Source organism: Podarcis muralis, chromosome 2, assembly GCF_964188315.1.
Source record: "Podarcis muralis chromosome 2, rPodMur119.hap1.1, whole genome shotgun sequence".
Lineage (NCBI taxonomy): Eukaryota > Metazoa > Chordata > Lepidosauria > Squamata > Lacertidae > Podarcis > Podarcis muralis.
The window spans coordinates 101,663,283-101,684,076 of record NC_135656.1 but is presented as its reverse complement, the minus strand read 5'-3'; the positions used below and the strand labels follow the sequence as shown (position 1 = coordinate 101,684,076).

Below are 20,794 nucleotides of genomic sequence, written 5' to 3'. Positions count from 1 at the left end.
CGGACGCTGTACCAGCCCACTGGAATCCTGATTATTGCCTTTGCCTCCTTAAAGCACCTGACCTCAATGTATTCTCATAAATTGCTTTTGCTCTCAGGTTTCCAAAGCAGTTTGCCATGCAGCATGGATCTCTCAGCTCAAAAAAGAAGCATAGATGAGGGACGACTTTCTTCCCTATACCTAATTGGGAGTGTACTCTTAGTAACACTACATAGGGTTGTTCCTGGTAGGTGCCCTGCAACTATGAAATTTTCCTTCCTCTGAAAGGATTGCCCAAGTCTGAATATTATCCAGAAGCAGCACGAGATATGTATATTCTTGTTTCACAATTTGGGAACTAGCAGAAGACTTGTTCTGAATGTCTTCACCAACTCAGTGTCCTCCAGATTTTTGAACTGTAGTCCTAAACGCCAGGAGTGCAACGGCTGGGTTTATTAATCAGGCTTAATCCAGAGAAAAAAATCTGCTACCACAATGGGGATCGTCTGTTTCTTCCCTCCCCACTGAGTCTCTTGTGCCCCCCATCACCACCCACCCAAGTTGACTCTCCCAAACAATGTTGGGAATATGGTGCAGGTGGCAGCAACAAGGGGGCACAAACAGATGTGCTACCCACATAAGGGACCCTCTGGGTCGCAGCCTCTCCGCTGCAGTTCCAGGTTTAGCAACTGCAATACCAATAGCACTTGCTTTCTGGATATAAGGAGCAGAAAAGAGTAAGGGGAGGGGGGAAGGCACTCAGAAAATGGTTACAAGACAATCTAATTTGGAGATAATGAACCAAAGTGCATGTACTCACTCAGGCACAAGCCAGGAGATGCGAGTGACAAGCTATTATTTGTCTAAATGCAATTCCAATGCAAAAGATCATCAGCTTCTAAAGATTTTTTCCCCACCCCCACCCCTCTCTCTCTTAACTAATCAACACATAACTATATATTGGTGATAGATCACTATGAAAGGATTCTGGAAAAACAACACATTACAACAACAAAAGTCGGGGGGGGGGGGAGGATGCTATGAATCAGTCAAAGAAAATGTACTTAGGATGAAGTACAACTTTAAGAAGAGATAGTTTTCCCAAGCAGTGGGCGGGGGACAACAACAGCAACAACAACAACAACAACAACAACAGGAAACCAGATACAATATTTGTAATGCTCTATTTATATACAAGTTACAGGTTAAACAGGTATCACGGGGTTGCTAATTCAAGCCCACATAGGATGTGCCAGATTAAGGCAGCAGTCCCATGGCAAGATCTGCTGGGATGAACAGTTTAGGATGCCAGCAGTCCTCTGGTTCAGCCAGCTGGTTCCTGGCTCCGCTAAATCCTCAATCCCAGCTCAGTTGAAGAAATGCCAGAGTAACTTGCTCATCCTGGGGCTCCACCAGCTGAGCTGAAGCTGGTTGAAGCGAGTCCGGTGTAAATCCTCCCCAAAGGGTTATTTCAGCAGCATGGTGGGTGCTGAATCCGAAGCCCATTCTGCTCAGCCATGTGACCTGGCCTCTTGTTTTTTTCCTGCCAGGCTTAGGTAAAGCAGCAGCAGCAGCAGCCTCACCACTGAAAGAGGTTTGGATCTGGTGTGACTTTACTCCCAGTTAACTTACACCAGCTTGCTTCATGCCAGCTTCTTGTGAAAAGGGTTGCTCCCTTACTGTGGTATATTTTTATATCTTTGGCTATTTTGATCTGCTGCATACCACCTTAAGTGTCTCACACTGAGCCGGGAAGGAACATATAGAAATGTTTTAATAAAATAAACAGAAAGGAAGAAATTCAAAATCCAATTTCAAAGCTGGCGAACTCATGTGTTCCAACTACGCTCCACAGACTGTGTCCAAATACCGTTTCACTTCCTCGCATATTTTGCCCCATCAATAAGTGCTCGAGGATCTGAGATTAACTCTGGTGTCCTTCATCTCTATCTGCAGCCTTGTTATTCGATCAATCAGTCTCACTTTGCTGCATTACTATTATTGTATTATTAAACATGTCTGGGAAATGTAATTGGCGATCAATTCATAGATTGGCAAGAGTTTTCCAGCCAAGTCAAGAGTACAATCATACATCTTTGGGCAGACGTGCTAAGATGACACTTCTTTAATTGTCACGTGTTGAGACACACAGAGAAGTCCTAAGATATGTTGGCTGTTCAGAGCTAGTTGCACATCTCTCTGGATTGGGCCCAAGCACATAAGCAGCTGTTGCTATACAGATGTGCTAGTTTCTTCCTCCAAAGGTTTCCTTTCTAGATACATTTCCAACATACTACAACCTGTTCTTTTTTTGCTTCCGCCCATAGAACAGTCTGACTCTACATATAAACTGTTAAAAAAATCAATTTAGTGAACCATAAAATGCAAATATGCTTAGGGGGAAAAAATAAATACTGCTCACAGAACAAACCATAGCATGGATTTGCTTCCTGTCTATTACATAAATCTGTTGTTTAACCAATGTTTTCAGTCGTTGATCACACTAGTTTACAATTGATGGCATTCCAAGACTAATAACTCACATATCACTGCATAATGTAACAATCTTCAGTTTCTAAATCTGCAATTTATGTTTTAGGCTGCTTTAATTATCTCAGTTCCCAATTCTAACATTTACCTCTTTGGAGACCGAAAAGAAATAAGCTCACCACAGAAACAAAGAACTGTTGCTCAAGCTGAATACGAAATTACAGGATATTTTAGACCACTCTTAGGACTTTTGCCATGAAGAGGTGTCTTGCACATTACATAACAGTTTTAAGGACTCTGATAGCTTTGCATTTCCCCAATTTCCCAAAATACAGTGGTGCCTCGCAAGACGAAATTAATCCGTTCCGCGAGTCTCTTCATCTTGCGGTTTTTTCGTCTTGCGAAGCACAGCTATTAGCGGCTTAGCGGCTTAGCGGCTATTAACGGCTTAGCGGCTTTAAGAAAAAGGAAACAAACTCGCAAGAACTCGCAAGACGTTTTGTCTTGCGAAGCAAGCCCATAGGGAAATTCGTCTTGCGGAACGACTCAAAAAACAGAAAACCCTTTCGTCTAGCGAGCTTTTCGTCTTGCGAGGCATTCGTCTTGCGGGGCACCACTGTATACAACTTAGTGCTGCATTTCTGACAGGGCCGGCCCTATTGTTAGACGAAGTGAGGAGGCTGCCTCAAATAACTAATTTTTGATGTCATGGATGGGAAGCAAACTGTTAGTTGCTTTAAAATACTTGAATACATTCTATCAGAGAAGAGGAGAAGTCTATGTGGGGTGGCTGGGATATTTTTTCAGGTGGGGGGTTTGCCTCCGATGCCAAAGTAACTTGTCTAGCCTTTGGAACTACGCCCGTTGATTGGGAAGGGGCTGCCATTTGCTGCACTGCCTCAGGCAACAAAGTATCTTCAGCTGGCCCTGTTCTCCAGTATTTGTTTATTTGTCCTTTGGTGGCTTACTCCTTCCCATTTTAGAAAATACATCCAGCAATGTGTTCCCGAGCAGAGACGTATAGCAGCAGGACAGCCACCCATAGCTCACCTCCAGCGAAAGTTACTCCTCCTGCTTGTAATGAGTGGGCTGTTGTACGGTAACTCTAAGAAATCTCCCCGATTCGGAGCGCACAGGTTAGCTTGAACGAGTGGTCCGGTTTATTCCGATGCAAAGATAATAAAATTGCAGTCAAAAAACTAACATGCAAATGCTTGCTCCAGGCAACGTAACAGGCAGCTGCACAATCAGAAAGCCAAGACCAAGCCTTGGCTTTCAGATCGTGGATTGTCTAGGGTGAAACAAAGCCACGGTTCAAACATGAGCCAAATATTATGGTTTGCTGCTCCCACTCCCTGGTAGGGAGGCATGAAGTGGGTGAAAGTGGCCCACTCCGATTAAGCCATTAACCATGGGTTACCATGGCGTGCGAACGAGGCCACGGGGTGTGGTATAAGATAAGGGGAAGGAGCTTTTGCTCCAGCATCTATCCACAAATCAGTTTTATGTACTTAATGACCAGCTACAAAGCCAGGAGGACTTTGCAAGCAATAATCCCCCCCCCCTTCCTTTCTGCAGAGCTGTTCGCTATCCGATATTGCCTATCACAATAAATTAAACACAATCAGATTAAAACGCCACTCAGCAGCCCACTTTAAATGCATTATTTTGCCAGCTAGCTTTATTCCACTATTGACCAAGAGCAATACCAGTTCATGCAGGCCCTTTTGTTCTCTATTCTGTAGCATTAATCTTAGCGCGCGCACGGCTACACGGTAATATCTCAGCCACAGAGAACAAAGCGCATGTCAGCTAACAACCCGAAATTTGGCCATCCTCAGCACATCAGCGCATTTTGTTACGCTTTTCCCTCTAACTGCGGCGTGGCATTTTGTGCAAAGAGGGGACAGCCGTGTGGGTAAAAGAAGTTGTCCTGTCTGCTCTGTCATTAATCCGAGTACTTAAATCCCCGAATAAAAGAAAAATCAATGCGGCACGGCAATGTTTGCTAATGCAATGTAATAAACACACTTACCTTAGAGAGTATTCTCAATGGATTTCGCTTCTTTGCTATGTTTCAAGGCTGCAAAAGGATAAGAGAGGAAAAGAGGAAGCATTGAGCCGCCTGCCAATTAAACGGGAACATTTGCTCTATAAATTAGTAGCCACGTTTTAACCTAAGTCCAAGCTGAAGGAGTTTTCGGGGAAACAGAGCTCAGTCTTTCTACTGGTGCTTTTGGGGGAAAAATAAAACCCAAAGCCTATAAGTGCTAAAGAAGGGAACTTGAAACATTCACTGCCACTTTCCAACTCTTTCATCCCATCATCAGAGTGACAGACAATACTGAAGATGAGAGATAGGCAGGTGGAAGTTTGGAGAAAAGGCCCATGCCTATATAAATTTGTGCCAATATTCCACATACAGTGGTACCTCGGGTTAAGTACTTAATTCGTTCCGGAGGTCCGTTCTTAACCTGAAACTGTTCTTAACCTGAAGCACCACTTTAGCTAATGGGGCCTCCTCCTGCTGCCGCCACACGATTTCTGTTCTCATCCTGAAGCAAAGTTCTTAACCCGAGGTACTATTTCTGGGTTAGCAGAGTCTGTAAACTGAAGCGTATATAACCTGAAGCGTATGTAACCCGAGACACCACTGTATGTATAAGACATGCACAGCCGCTGCCCATGCAACAGCTTCACTGCCAGATGTTAACCACAGCATGCGTCACCATGGCCAGATCCAACTTTTCAAGGAACAGCCAAAGCTGGAGTGTTACCCCTGCCTCTCCTTCTTCCTATCTCAAGGCAGAGACAGGTTTCTTTTTTTTCTATAAAGTACAGTGTATATTATAATCAAATCCTCTCTCACTCTTACCATTGCATCAAAATCAGCCATTTAGCTTTGTTTGCAAAATGAAGCCACTGTTCTAAGGTAACAAAAGTGGGAGCTGTAAAGTGTTTGGGTGATAGTACTCTGAGTAGACCCACTGAAATCAAAGGACTTTACTGATTTCACCACTCCAAGTACTAGTGACAGGCACAAGGGAGAAACATTCTTAGCACTCTGCATAGTAGCCATGAATTATTTATGCATCTGAACATCTGAAGGCCAGAGGAGCAAGCAAACAATTACTTAATCGCATCTGCCTTTATTCAGATGCTGGACTATAAAATGGTTTGCATGCCTGAACCTGCTAGCTTCACAAGCCATGGTTTGTTTTTGAGTGGCTGACAAACCTGGATTTGAAGCCGGTTTGCAAACAGCAATTTGGACCAGCTGTGGTTTGCTGTTACGTCAGAAGCCATGGTTATTTATTTATTTATTTATGCATTCATTTTCATTTAATACTTATATGCTGCCTTTCTCGCAAAGTAATACAACCAAACTAGTTAGAAACAATAGTTAAAATGCAATAAAACCCATATAGAACCAGCATTGAAATGCCTAATGCCATGATAGCAGTCCAATGGTCAACATCGTCTGCACCTGGTTTCCAAAAGCCTGCCTGAAGGGGAAGGTCTTAGCCAATCTAACCTCTCTTGGGAGGGAATTCTACAGTATGGGAGCAGACACAGAAAGGACCGTCTCTCGTGTCACCACCTGTCTTTGATGCTTAGGGAACAGAGAGAAGGTGCTCACCCTTCTTAGCGCCTGGGCAGGTTCGTAAAGGGAGACAGGATCTTTCAGGTAACCCAAGCCTGCTGGATCAGACCAGTGACCCATCTACCAGTGGCAGATCTCAAATTTCAGCGGCGCCCTGTGCAACACTAAAATTTGCCCCCCCCCCCCCAGTGAGGATGAACTGGTTGTGCTACCTTAAAACGCCCTTTGAATCTATTCCAGCATCCTGCCAACCAGACAGCCACAACCAGGACTTGAGGCTCAATGATGAACAGATAGAAAATAAAGAGAGACAAGAAGGAACAAAGCATTGTTTGGTTGTTCTGCATTTGAAAGCTCAAGTCAACAATGTGGGCCATGGGTAGGCAAACTAAGGCCCGGGGACTGGATCTGGCCCAATCGCCTTCTAAATCCAGCCCGTGGACGGTCCGGGAATCAGCGTGTTTTTACATGAGTAGAATGTGTGCTTTTATTTAAAATGCATCTCTGGGTTATTTGTGAGGCATAGGAATTCGTTCATTCCCCCCCCCCGCAAAAAAAATATATAGTCCGGCCCCCCAGAAGGTCTGAGGGACAGTAGACCGGCCCCTTGCTGAAAATGTTTGCTGACCCCTGATGTGGGCCCTTAACTATGGTTTGGGCAAATCCTGGTTTGGTCTCCTATCTAAACTGAGTCAGTGGCAGGAAGAAGGGAAGAACAAAAGGTGTGGGATAATATCTGTAGCATATTACATCTAGAGAAAAATGAGGGGAATAAGTGACTTGGTGGCTTTTTATGCCAGCTTCCAGTCAAAGGTTGTCTGAAGTGGAAAGAGGTAGCATCACCGACATGTGAAGTAAAGGAAATAATGTAGATTTCACCATTTTTCTAAAGCCAAGAGATAGTACGAAGAACACTGAAAATCCTCAAGCACAGCCTTAGGCTCATGACCTGCAGGAGCCTTAAGCACTCAAAATATGCCCCCTAAACTCTGTGTTAAACCCTGGAACTTCAATATACACGCAAAAGATTTAAACTCTGGAGTACTGTAGAGTTGCACACCAGCAAGTTCTCATAACAAATAACTCTGCTACAGCCGTATTTGCGGGCTCCAGAGCAATACGGAATTAATGTGTGTTTTGAAGACAGCTGGTGGCAGTGCTGTATACAAGTTTAGTAGGGGTGGCATATTCAATTTGAGCCGTGTCTCATCTGGTTCCCGTTAAGATAAAAATTTGAATGCCTTTCACTGGAGCATCCTCTGATATGCTGGCCGAGTCTCAAATCAAAATATCTATGAGCATTTACCTGCATTCTGTAGCGTATTCACTCTCCTTCACACAGACTTATTGTTCTATTTGATTATGGAAGCATGCACAAAGCCCTTCAGATTCGAAGATGAATGCAGCTAGATAAAAACAGATTTACTCTGAATATTAAGCAGCCAGAGCATCTCAGCCAAGTCTGGGTTAAAGTAATTTAACTTCATTTTCTTCCCTTTTTTATAATATAATTTTTATTCAGAATAACGTGAAACAATGCAAACAACAAATAATGGGTTTTGGCCACCGGGTACAGTCATGCAAAACACAGCCATGACGTGTGTAAGGCAGAAAATAATAGAAGCATGTTAAGTTAAATTACTAAGCCAAAAAGACGTATGAGTTACAGGAGGTCTAGGTTCCTCCAGGCGACAGTTAATAAAAGAAAAAGAATAATAGAATTGTAGAATTGGTAGGGTCCCTGAGGTGTCATCTAGTCCACCCCCCTGAGAGGTGGAAATCTCAACTAAATCATCTGTGAGAGATGGCCACCCAACCTCATCCAAATAAACATAAACCAATCAGAATCTTCTTTTGTTTCTCCACGAATCCCTCTACACTACAGCATTGTGCAAGTTTGCCAGTCAGAGCCAAAGCACCAGACCCGTTCATACTCGTGAGAGCACTTGCGGTTGTCTGAAACCAGCTTGGTCTCAGTTCCTCTCACCGAGTATCAAGCTGTAACTTCATTTTCAAAGGCAACAAGTTCTTTCTGTTTTAATTTCGGGTATAACAACATTCCACTGAAAAATAAGCATGGGGGCTGCATACAAACAATAGGTTTAAAGCACACACAGAGAGACCAGATCCCTGGGCACTGTGGTTTGTTAAGGGTGCTGGGAATTGTAGCTCTGCTACGGGTAAACTACAGTTCCCATTATTCTTTCAGCGAGTGTCTAAAATGTATGGTGTGTATGCAGGCATTGTTGGTGCCGCAACCACAGCCCTATGTCGGATTTTTTTATTTCCATGCCATTCCACAGCATTTCAAGGGCTCGGCTTGGACTAGCTGCCATTCAGTACCTTCCCTCCCAGAACTCTCTAACAAAGCTTATTTTTCTCTTTCCTTATCACACCCTTTTCCATTTGTATTGTCTGTTGCACTATCTGTATCACTATATTAAATGATGAACTGCCTGGAGTGCCTTGTGCGAGATCAGGGGTGGGGAGCTTCCAGCAGCTCTTGTCACCTTTGACTTTTGGCCACGGTCGCTGGGGCTAATGGGGACTTGGGAGTCCAACTGCACCTTGGGACCGCCAGGTTCCCCACCTCTGAGCTAGATAGAAGAAAAGATGCAAATCAACAGCAGGCTGAAAATTTGGGTGGCACCTATTGTGCAGTTCTCATGGGCAAGATGCCTCCTTAGTGGTAAACAACGCAGGCATAAATCTCTGCAGAATCAGACCCCCCTAATTGAACTGATTGCACAAACTTAAGGGCCAATGAGGTAGGCAAATATTGATGTTGCCATATTTAATTTAGGAGGGAAATCAGAGTTAACCAGTTTATTGTTGTAAACAAAGGCATTTGGTTAAATGAAAGTTCCATCAAAGCTTAATAGCCAAATTCAAGTGAACATAAAGTAAAGGCTTATGTACTTTCTGTGGTTTCTATAACGGCTAATCTAATAACTCTAAATGGAGTGTTATTGTTTATTCCTTTGCCTCCATTCCATAAATTAGATAAAGCAATCTGACAGTTACAGTACTTGGGAGTTTTATTCTACTAAGTGATTTTAAAGGCTTCTCATACTCTAACAAAGTCATGACTTGAATGACTACTAGAGCCCCCCCCCCCCTTTTCTTAAAACACACACACCACACGACAAGAAACGAACCTGCGCACACTCCGCCCAGAATTGTCAGAGGATGCTAAAGCGCCGCCTCCTCTGTGAAGGCACAACTATTAATTGTGTTTATAGAAATTTAATTTTCAAAGTACCTCTAAGCATTTCCTGTGCTTTCTTACAAAGTTTTTGTTGTGTACATTTCTTCCTGCTTTAAAAATGATTGCACATTTTTTTATTATGTTCTTTAAAGCACTTGTGAGCTTTCAGTGTACAACCTAACCAAGCAAAAGGAGCTTACAAAAGACAATTGGCTTCGTAGGGATAGCAGGAACATAGTGCTTCCATGTATCTTACAGTACAATCCACCTGCAATGCTTCCAGTCTAGGCCACAATGATTGCTTTTTACCCATCCACCTGCAATCTCCAGTTACAGATAGGTAGCCGTGTTGGTCTGCCATAGTCAAAACAAAAAAAATTCCTTCAAGTAGCACCTTAAAGACCAACTAAGTTAGTTCTTGGTATGAGCTTTCGTGTGCATGCACACCACGAAAGCTCATACCAAGAACTAACTTAGTTGGTCTTTAAGGTGCTACTGGAAGGAATTTTTTTTCCTGGAAGGAATTTTTTTTGTTTTGACCTGCAATCTCGTTCACAATCGTGCTTGTTCAGCAGAATGTGACCTTGGTACCATTTCATAATCTACAGTGGTACTCAGGTTACATACGCTTCAAGTTACAGGCTCCGCTAACCCAGAAATATTACCTCGGGTTAAGAACTTTGCTTCAGGATGAGAACAGAAATCGTGCTCCAGCAGCGCGGCAGCAGCGGGAGGCCCCATTAGCTAAAGTGGTGCTTCAGGTTAAGAACAGTTTCAGGTTAAGTATGGACCTCCGGAACGAATTAAGTACTTAACCCGAGGTACCACTATATGTCCCTTTAAAAAATGCACAAGAACAAAACCAAAGAAAAAAGAAACCTAAAGCGTGGGGAGGGGCAGCTTCATAATTCAGTAGCATGAAATTCGGAAAACTTGCAGAGGGAGGAAACTGAGTGGAAAGGGAAAGAACAGAGCAGCCGGATGAGGAGGAGGGCAGAGGAACAAAGACCCCATCCACACTATACATTTACAGCAGTATCATACCGCTTTTTTAAAAAATCCTGGGAACTGCAGTTTGCTAAGGATGCTGAGGGTTCTTAGGAGATCCCTAACAACTGTGTTTGCCATTATCAGGACCTAGCCTACAATGGATAAACATAGACTGGTCTTTGCAATCCAAGTCGGTGCATTTCAGGGCTCTCCAAAATGTGGTTTGCAATCTTAAGTGGTTTTACCATTCAAGGATGGAATCCGTCATAGAATCATAGAATCATAGAGTTGGAATAGACCACAAGGGCCATCGAGTCCAACCCCCTGCCAAGCAGGAAACACCATCAGAGCACTCCTGATATATGGTTGTCAAGCCTCTGCTTAAAGACCTCCAAAGACGGAGACTCCACCACACTCCTTGGCAGCAAATTCCACTGTCGAACAGCTCTTACTGTCAGGAAGTTCTTCCTAATGTTTAGGTGGAATCTTCTTTCTTGTAGTTTGGATCCATTGCTCCGTGTCCGCTTCTCTGGAGCAGCAGAAAACAACCTTTCTCCCTCCTCTATGTGACATCCTTTTATATATTTGAACATGGCTATCATATCACCCCTTAACCTCCTCTTCTCCAGGCTAAACATGCCCAGCTCCCTTAGCCGTTCCTCATAAGGCATCGTTTCCAGGCCTTTGACCATTTTGGTTGCCCTCCTCTGGACACGTTCCAGTTTGTCAGTGTCCTTCTTGAACTGTGGTGCCCAGAACTGGACCCCACAAGGGCTCTAGTTACAAGTCTCAAGAATCTCAGCCGTCACACCTGTAAATTCTACTGGAATTTGCAGTTCAAGATAAATAACAGGAAACAAAATGTTTCTACAGTCTGTAGGTGGCACTCATCCAAGTTTTTACTCAGAGTAGGCCCGTTGAAAATAATGGCACTAATTTAGACCTGAATACTTAAGTTGTACACCACCTTCTGTTCCCCATCCCTTTTCTCTGTCTGCACTTATTCTGCCTTAGCCTCTTGGATTCCCTCTTACTTTATAGGTTGGCTAAGAGCTTGCAGATAGAACCGCACAGGGCATGTATGCCAGCTTGGCCTCTAGCAGAAGAACACAACCTGCACTCCAACAAAGACAAGCCAGCACTGTGCCCCTAACCTCTCTGGATTTTATCCACCACTTTGTGGTTTGATTTTGCTTGGGTTGTTTTGTTTGTTTTTTAAATATTACTAAGTTGTTCTTTTTTATTTCTTCACTGAGCTTTCATCGCTGTTCCTTAAAAAAATATATTCTTTTTAAAAATCAATAATGCTTCCAAATAATGCAATCTGGATGAATTCAAATTTTGGAACAACGGGTTCTAATTTTGCTTCATTCCATAATTGGCATTTGATCCTGCCACTTTAAAAAAATTGCCTACTTTAAATACACTTCTAATGTAACAGAACGTTTAGATAACTTGGGAAGATGAAAAATTGGAGAAGTACTGATATGCAGTTGAAAATAGAATCAAAAGGACCCATGTGAGGGACGGGGGGAATTCAGGAGATTCAGCGTAATCTCGATATTTGGATTTTATACTGTTTTATGTTTGTACTGTATGTTTATATTTTTGAAAATCAATAAAAAAGATTATAGATATAGATATAGATAACTGCCTAGTTATTTTGTTCCTATCTATTTATGAATTAGTGTCATGGTGTGTGGGAATCTCTGCTGTCCTCGTTTCAAGTATGTGGCAATCATTCAATAAATATGAGAAGTCAGCATCCTTGGCCTCTGTTCAACTGTGTGAGACGCTAACAAGAGCAAGACAAAAGGTGACAGCGTCTCATCTGTCTGCTCAGACAGTGTAAAAATAATCAAGGTCCTTCTCCCCAAATGAGCTTCCTGGGTAGCTCCAAGCCTTCTTTATTAAACCTCACAAAATGCCGAGCTTACTGGAGAAAGGCACACACTTGCATCCCTGAAGCCAAAACAAAATTTCTCAAATGAACTTCTTCTTCTTCCTCCTCTTCCTCCTGCCTATTTTGACTTCCACGCACATACAGTTTCACTGGTAGCCTAGAAAGTGAGCACCGGGGAGACAGAGAGAGAGAAAGAGAGAGAGAGAAAGGGAGGAAGGAACTCCCTGCACATTTCATTCACGTAAGGATCTGCAAGCTGTTCTGTATGACAGCTGAGCACTGCGAGCTAAAGCAACTTGTTCCGCCTGTCAGCATCCGAGAACCTACAGCAATGAGATACAATTGTGATGACACCACTGCAGTAGAACTGGGTCAAACTTACGGTCACTTTAAAGCAGAATGTCAACCGTTCCTTTCTACTTCAGTAATTTGATTCAGTGGCACTTGAAAAACCGTTAGAAACTATTAGCTTCATATCTAGGTTCAAAATCAAACTGTGACAAGTGTTAGAAGAATCCTCCCGTGAGCCCAAGGATTGCAGGAATGGTAATGCCAACATGAGTGGCAGATTCCATAGGTTTTCTCCAGCGATATCAAGTGCTTTTCACTCCAAACAGTTCCCTAGTGGGTCATGACGTCGGGCATCTTCCTTGCATCTGCTATCAGAGTTCTTTTCCACCGCCACCCCCAGCTGCACAGGGCAATTAAACCTTCCACAAGTAAAGATAAACATTATCATCAATAAAATCCAAACCTTATTCCCCCCAATTAGAAATTTGTATCTTTCACCGCAAACAAACTCTTGCAGCAATAGGAGAGATTTCCAAGAAAAGCCATTTCAAACAAGCAAATCTCCCATCTCGGAATTATTATTATTTCCTAACAACGCACAAATGCAATGTAAGGATATCTGAAACATACTCTGTAAAATAAACAGGCAAGTAATGCCGATAAGATTTACTTGGAAAAACACATTTGCTCCAACTGTGCCAGTTAATCTCACAGGTTTTGTTTCCATTATGTTTTGATAGAAGCAAACTCTTGTACCGAATACAACATTTGTACCATGCATCTGTTCACAGCAAGGGTAATTTGATGTAAACAGCTGATCAGTACAATTTATTAAATACTACACCATAGGTCTACATTATAACCTTCAGCCGCGAACACTTAAGAGGATAACTCTTTCCTAGCCGCCCTTAGAGGTGCAGAATACAGAACAGATTCAGTCACCTATTGCTTTGTTTTCAACAATTCTCCCTATCCAAAAATACACACTGGAATTTTCACTCAGAAGAATGCGTGATATACATTTGGAAAGTGCTATATGCCTTCTTCCATCGCTCAGCATGCTTATATATTAAATACACAATATATCCGCGACGTGTGTAGCAAACTGCAGCCTGTTGGCATGCCCTGACAAACATGTTTTGAACTATTTCTCTACAAGTCCAAAAGCACATTGTCAAATTGATGCAGCATACATTTGTTGTTGGGCATCCTCAACGCGGTCACAGATCTGGAATTTCACTTTTCAAAAACAGAAGATCCCGTTCTCATGTACAAGAGAAAGAGAGAAGAAAAACATGGCTTCAATGGGAAATTTATTTCAAATACTTATACAGCCATACCTTGGGTTACGAAGGTATGCGGGTTTCGCATTTCCGTGCCGAACCCAGAAGTACTGGAATGGGTTACTTCTGGGTTTCGGCACTCGCGCATACGCAGAAGCACAAAATGACGTCACACGCATGCGAAGTGCCAAATTGCGTCACGCACGTGCGCAGACATGGCACTTCAGGCTACAAACGCTGCGGGTTGCGAACGTGCCTCCCGCACAGTTCACGTGCGCAACCAGAGATATGACTGTAATCTCCAAGTCTACAAGGTGGCCTGTGGCCAAACTATCTTAAATTGATCTTCTCACATGTGGGGTGTGGGTATGTGCTCTTCAATCCAGAAGAGCAGCATGGCATTGGGGAGGGGGGCAGCAGCACTTACCCATCAGGCCAAGAAAGATCAGTACCCCGATCTGGGAGCTATTTGCTTGATGAGAGAAGCTGCTATCATCAGTAGCACTTTCAGCTGGGAGGGATTTTCATCAAGGCTATGACACAGGTGTAAAAGGTTAACACCACCATCTCTATCTGTGCCATAGTTCCAGGCTACATAAAGGCCATTTAAAAAGAATTCATGCATACATGCAAATCATAGAATTGTAGCATTGGAAGGGACCACGAGTCTCACCGAAAGTAACCTCTACAAGACTTTTCTTTAAAAACAAACAAAAAAAACTATCATACAGATGAAACTGAAAGCACAATGGAGATTTACAGGGGGCATACAAGAACATGGAATTCCCTCCAGGCAAGCGTGAGCGCTGCCAAAAGGAGACACAGAACAATGGGTCTCTCCTTTATCAACCCACTCAGTTTCCATCCTAGCCACAGAGGAAGGGTCTTCCCTCCCTCTACAGCCAGGAGGGATGCCAATGTTGGGAATCTATGTACGTGCAGCTACTCACACAGAGTCAATTAAGGTTTGGCAGACAGCCAGAAGGCAATCTGAAGGAGTAAGTCTGCCTGGTGATAACAGAGGCATGGAGACAGCTCCCTGATTGGTCAAGCTCTCTCAAGGGAGTGATAATTAATGGCCTACTAACTGGAATGTGTTAGTTCGCAAGTTCGTAGTTCAGGAGTTCAGTGTTCAGAGTTCTGTGTGTCAGTGTAGGAGCTGTGAGTCGTGTATGAGAGAGCAAGCTAAAGATCTGTGTTCTGTTCCTGTAAATAGTCCACTGTATATAATAAACACCTAACTACAAGTTCCTGGTTCCTGCTTCATCTAACCTGTCTGCAGCCAAGTCGCCAATTGCTTCCGTGGATTCTGCGTTTACTCTGCTAGATCTGGCTAAGGTCCTGCAACTAGTCAGAAAGTTGTGAAACACCAATAGGTTTTGCCAATAGCCAAGCAGGCTCGTGAACATGAAGCAAAGTACAGTGGTACCTCAGAAGTCGAACGACATCCATTCCAGAAGTCCGTTCAACTTCCCAAATGTTTGGAAACCAAGGTCCGGCTTCCGGTTGGCTGCAGAAGCCATGTCAGACATTCGGGTTCCAAAGAACGTTCAGCAAACCACAACACTCACTTCCAGTTTTACAGCGCTTGGGAACCAAAACGTTTGAGTCGCAAGGCGTTTGACTTCCGAGGTACGACTGTACTTTGTTCCTCTTTTGCCAACCAGCTTGGCTTCCATCCTGGATAGAAAAGAAGGGAAGCCCCTTTCCCCCAGCTTGACTGCAGAGGAATGGAGCAATCTGTGACTCTGGAGCCAGACCACTGTGTTTCTGGGTGTGACGTCCTGTCCTGCACATTTGGCATAGAAATTAAGCAAACGATCAGAGGTGGCAGACAGCATTTCATGCCTCAGGCCACCAACCTATCATGTTTCTAGCCTATCTGCAACATCTTTTTAGTAGTCTGCTTTAGTAAGGCCCCTTCTTATGGGTAAAAAGTGGGCGAATTAAAAAAATAATAATTGCGAGTTAGGTAACTTTGAGGAACCTGTAACAGGGCTATTTTGTCAATCTGTATTCTTAGACAGCGAAGATGGAGCTGATGAAGCTCGGCTAACAGAGGCTTGCTCATCCACACATGGGTGGTTTTGTAGGTAGGAGGATGCAAACAATGACTGAGTACCATAAGAGTTTCCCTCTTCACATATGCCAGATTCCTCCTCCACAGGAAATGTTTTTCCGTGGCAAAACTGGTAGATGATCAAGATCAAGCAGAGTCAAACAAAGACAGAAGACAGCTTGGAGCGTGCAAGGATCTAAGCAAACTCAACATTAGGAAAGCAAAATTTGTTTTGCAGTGTTAGTCATGTGAAAGACCTGCAAGTGACTGTCTGGTTGGACACGAGCAAACAGCAAATACCTAGACATGTGTTTCCCCTGGAGATGAATGACTGGACAATTGAGATGACACAGGCAAGTGCCTCTCTTTCCACTTCCCCCAGTAGTATTGTTTTGTTTATCAGTGAGGCTTACATGCTGCAAAGTGCTGCACAAAATTGTAAGAAACAAAGCTATTTTATGGTGATGTTTCTACAATGCTTATTCTGTGGCTGGCTTTTTAGTTTGTTCTGTTTTGTTGTTGTTAGGACTGCTCTTTTAATTCCAGTTGTGGTTCATATTTTGATTTGTAAGCCATCTTGTCTTTGATTTTTTTATCATAGAAATATGATATATAAATATTCCAACGCACAAGGAAAGAGGGGGTCAAGCTGTTTTAACATTTTACTTGAATGTAAAAACAGAGGTAGGTCAGGCTGAAGGGCATTCTAGTCATATGGTGGGAGCAGGGGGAAGGCAATCTTAAATTTAGTGCCTGTAGAATGAAGGGTATAGGGAGGAGCACACAGCAAAAACAACATAAATATACATAGAGACCATGTAGATAACTGAAATTAAATAAAGGAAGAGAGGGAAAGTCCACCGACAGCATGGTAGAAAAGACTGATGCCTGCCATCTAATTTTTCTCTGCTATGTTGCTCATATATTGTATTATATTTTTAATGTATGTAAGCCACCCTGGGTGACAGCAGCCACGAAATTAAAAGACGCCTGCTTCTTGAGAGAAAAGCAATGACAAACCTAGACAGCATCTTAAAAAGTAGAGACATCACCTTGCCAACAAAGGTCCATATAGTAAAAGCTATGGTTTTCCCAGTAGTGATGTATGGAAGTGAAAGCTGGACCATAAAGAAGGCTGATCGCCGAAGAATTGATGCTTTTGAATTATGGTGCTGGAGGAGACTCTTGAGAGTCCCATGGACTGCAAGAAGATCAAACGCATCCATTCTTAAGGAAATCAGCCCTGAGTGCTCATTGGAAGGACAGACCCTGAAGCTGAGGCTCCAATACTTTGGCCACCTCATGAGAAGAGAAGACTCCCTGGAAAAGACCCTGAAGCTGGGAAAGATGGAGGGCACAAGGAGAAGGGGACGACAGAGGACGAGATGGTTGGACAGTGTTCTCAAAGCTACCAGCATGATTTTGACCAAACTGCGGGAGGCAGTGGAAGACAGAAGTGCCTGGCGTGCTCTGGTCCAGGGGGTCACAAAGAGTCGGACACGACTAAACGACTAAACAACAACAACAACAACAAAGCCACCCTGGTAATTTTTATTTGAAAGGCAGGGTGGAAACCTATTAAACTGCAAAGCTTTAAACAAGCAGAAGCACCTAAGATGGAGGGAATTAAGAGTAGAAAGAGGAAGAGTAACAAGAAGAAAATGGCAATAATCAAGTGTAGGAAGTGAGAGAACACACCAGATGGCTTCCTGCAGATAGCATCTCCTTGGGAGGACCATTCTGTACGATGCAAGATTTGGGCCCTTGGCATGGTGACACATCCTTTTTCCAATTCCATCCCTTTTTGTATCACACAGAAACTGCCTCTACTGCCTTTTCAGTGCCTAATTTCTGAACAAGCCTTTTACACAGAGGTTTTATTCAAGCCTGCATCTGTATTGTTAGATTTGAAATTGTTTTTATATATGAAATTGTGCCCCCCCCCCCAAAAAAAATCATAGAATTGTAGACTTGGAAGGGCCTCTGATGGTCATCCAGTCCAACCCCCTGCAATGTAGGAATCTCAAGTGGCTCATGCATTGCAGATGGCCAGCCAACCGCTGCTTTAAAACCTCAAAGGAAGGAGGTGCCAAGGACTCTTGTGGGTCTGTTCCACTGTTGAACAGCTCTTACTGTTCTTCCTGATGCTCAGTTGAAATCTCCTTTTTCATAACTTGAATCCATTGGAGCAAGAGAAAACAAGCTTACTCCATCTGTAAGCTCCTTATGCAGCCACACTGGTTTCTTTAGGTGCCTCCCACTTTTCTTTCTTATTATAATTGTCTGCCTTTGTGCCTTCAATATTTCACCTTTAAGAAACTCCCATCCATCTTGGGCTCCCTTCCCTTTGAGTATTTCTGACCATGGAACTTCACTCATTCTTAAATAACCTTCTAATGTCTTATAGAAAGCAATTCATAAACTGAATGAGATAAATGAATAAATTAAATAACCACAACACTGGTAGCATCTGTACGAAGGCAAGAGTGAATTCCAGATGTGTCAATCAACTGAATATGTCAAGACTTGAGAAGTCCCCGGACCTAGGGAAAAGAGGAACTGTTATCAAAGTTATCAAAATGTTCCTCAAGCCTTTGAAGCTGAAGAAACAAACGACAAACAAGTATGAATCAAGAACAAGAGAAAGTGATGCTGGAAAACAGCTGAGAAGCAGGAGGCAAACGCAGAAAGTCAGTTGGCAAGAGTTACACCAATCTCTCCATACCTGGAATGGCAAATAGGCACCTTTCCATAAACATCGTATAGAAAGGTATATGCAATAGCTCTGACCTCAGCATGTCAAAAGTTAGTAATGGCCAAGTCCTATTGAAACTTCTAGAAGAAAGTGTGTCAGATACTTATGAATATATGCAACACAAACAACAGATGACTCATTTCAATGCAATTACATCCCCCATAAATGATATTGCCAGTGATCTAAGAAAGTCTGTGTTAGAAATTTCCTGGACTCGAATGATTTCTGTGCTGGAAATGAATATATTGCTTTGGTTGATGTTTATGTTTGTGAATTTAACTACCCCAATCATGTTAGAGTCGTTGGAGAAATTGTGATTTGATCCTTGCATTTTTCTGGGACAATAAACCACGCAGAGTTGTGGCTTCTCTTTTACAGAAATGATACAGTAAAGGTTTTAAAACTTTCTAAAACTCATGCTTCATTATACTGCCACATGTTTGGAAGTAATAACACAGAAGCTTAATGTGAAGGAAGATGCCCATGGTATGTTCTTGAGCCTGACTTCCAAAATACTTTTGGCTTTTTTATTTATTTTTACTTTGTTATATTGTCTCGAAGTTAAAACAAAACCCATCTCTTCTAATCCTACAAACTTTAGGGAAATGCTTCCCAAAATTTTCCTTCACTGCCATCATTTATTTTGGAATCACACTTTTCACTTGCCCGGCGGCTTTAATGTTTATTATTAAAAAAACCTAAACATCAGACTTAAGGTAAAGGTAAAGGTACCCCTGCCCGTACGGGCCAGTCTTGACAGACTCTGGGGTTGTGCGCCCATCTCACTCAAGAGGCCGGGGGCCAGCGCTGTCCGGAGACATTTCCGGGTTACGTGGCCAGCGTGACAAAGCTGCATCTGGCGAGCTAGCGCAGCACACGGAACGCCGTTTACCTTCCCGCTGGTAAGCGGTCCCTATTTACTTGCACCCGGGGGTGCTTTCGAACTGCTAGGTTGGCAGGCGCTGGGACCAAGCAGCGGGAGCGCACCCCGCCGCGGGGATTCGAACCGCCGACCTTTCGATCGGCAAGCCCTAGGCGCTGAGGCTTTTACCCACAGTGCCACCCGCGTCCCTCATCACTAAAAAGAAAAGAAAAGAAAGGCGCCGCTTTGTTTCACTGCCAACACTTATAACATGGAGTTCTAGACTAGGAAAGCTGGACCGAGAGAGGACTTCTTTTGAATAATATCTAAAAGGTGGGAGAATGACTATTAAGAAATTTTGTGTTGCGGGACCTTCGTCTTTTAGTTGATATTGTTCTTCTTTGCTTTTAAAACAGCATCTGTTTTATTTGTGGGGGTTTTTATAACTGGATATTGTGTTGTAATCCACCCTGGGACCGTGTGGTGAAAGGTGGGTAAGAAATCAGGGGAAACGCTGCCGACTGAAGTTCCACAATCTCTTTGGCACAATGCACATTTAGTGGAAGTTTGATGGTAATATAACTGGCACACTTCAACTGAACCTGCTTTGTGTCTTGTTGGGGTTCTTGCAGAGTTCAGTTCCTACATTTTGAGTTGGTATGAAATCTACTAACAGCTGCAAAAAAAAGCAAAAACAACCCTTAATGACTATACAATGACGAGAGTCTGAACAGCTAACGATTCATGAAAGGCTTCAAAAGACTTGGCATTTGGCTCCAGCGGCTGAACTCCGAATTCGTTCATTTGTGAGATGGCAAATGAAAATATGAATTATTTGAAAGGATTTGCGCTTCCTTTGTTTTTACCAGCAAGCACCGCAAGATTTTAAAGGCATTTTCACTCTTGTCTTCAGTTTACTTATAACTGTTTCTATGTATCATATATATATAATGGCGATCTTTTGTGACTATTTCAACTATTATTATTTTTTTAAAAAAAGAAATCAATGGAACAAATTAAGCCACAACTCTGGTAAACTCCAGTTACCCTTGGATCATACAGATCTATTTCAATCAGATTTCAGGTTATATGTTGGAAACTGCCTTGCTCACTCTGTGGGATAACCTTTGTCAGGAGAGAGGAGAAGTGTGACCCTGATGATTCTTCTAGACTTTTATGGTGGTTTTCAATACCATTGGCAGCAGTGTGCTGGACAGGCTCTCTGAAATGGGGTGTTGAAGGCATGCAGTCGCAGTGGCTCCCCTCTTAATTGAGGGCTGATTTTAGAAAGTAGAACTGGGAGATTACTGCTTGATCCCTAGACAGCTGTGCTTCAGGGCCCCACAGGGATCTACTCTTTCTCCGATGAG

General features: G+C 43.0%; 1 protein-coding gene across 2 annotated transcripts in view; it reads right to left on the bottom strand.

Annotated features, from left to right (window-relative positions):
- Positions 1-20,794, bottom strand: part of FHIT (fragile histidine triad diadenosine triphosphatase) — a 1,046,096-nt gene that overhangs the window by 995,990 nt on the left and 29,312 nt on the right. For both annotated transcript variants that reach the window (XM_028719572.2, XM_077925099.1), the window contains exon 2: positions 4,505-4,552. The gene's annotated coding sequence lies outside the window, so the exon portion shown is untranslated. The remainder of the gene's footprint in view (positions 1-4,504; positions 4,553-20,794) is intronic.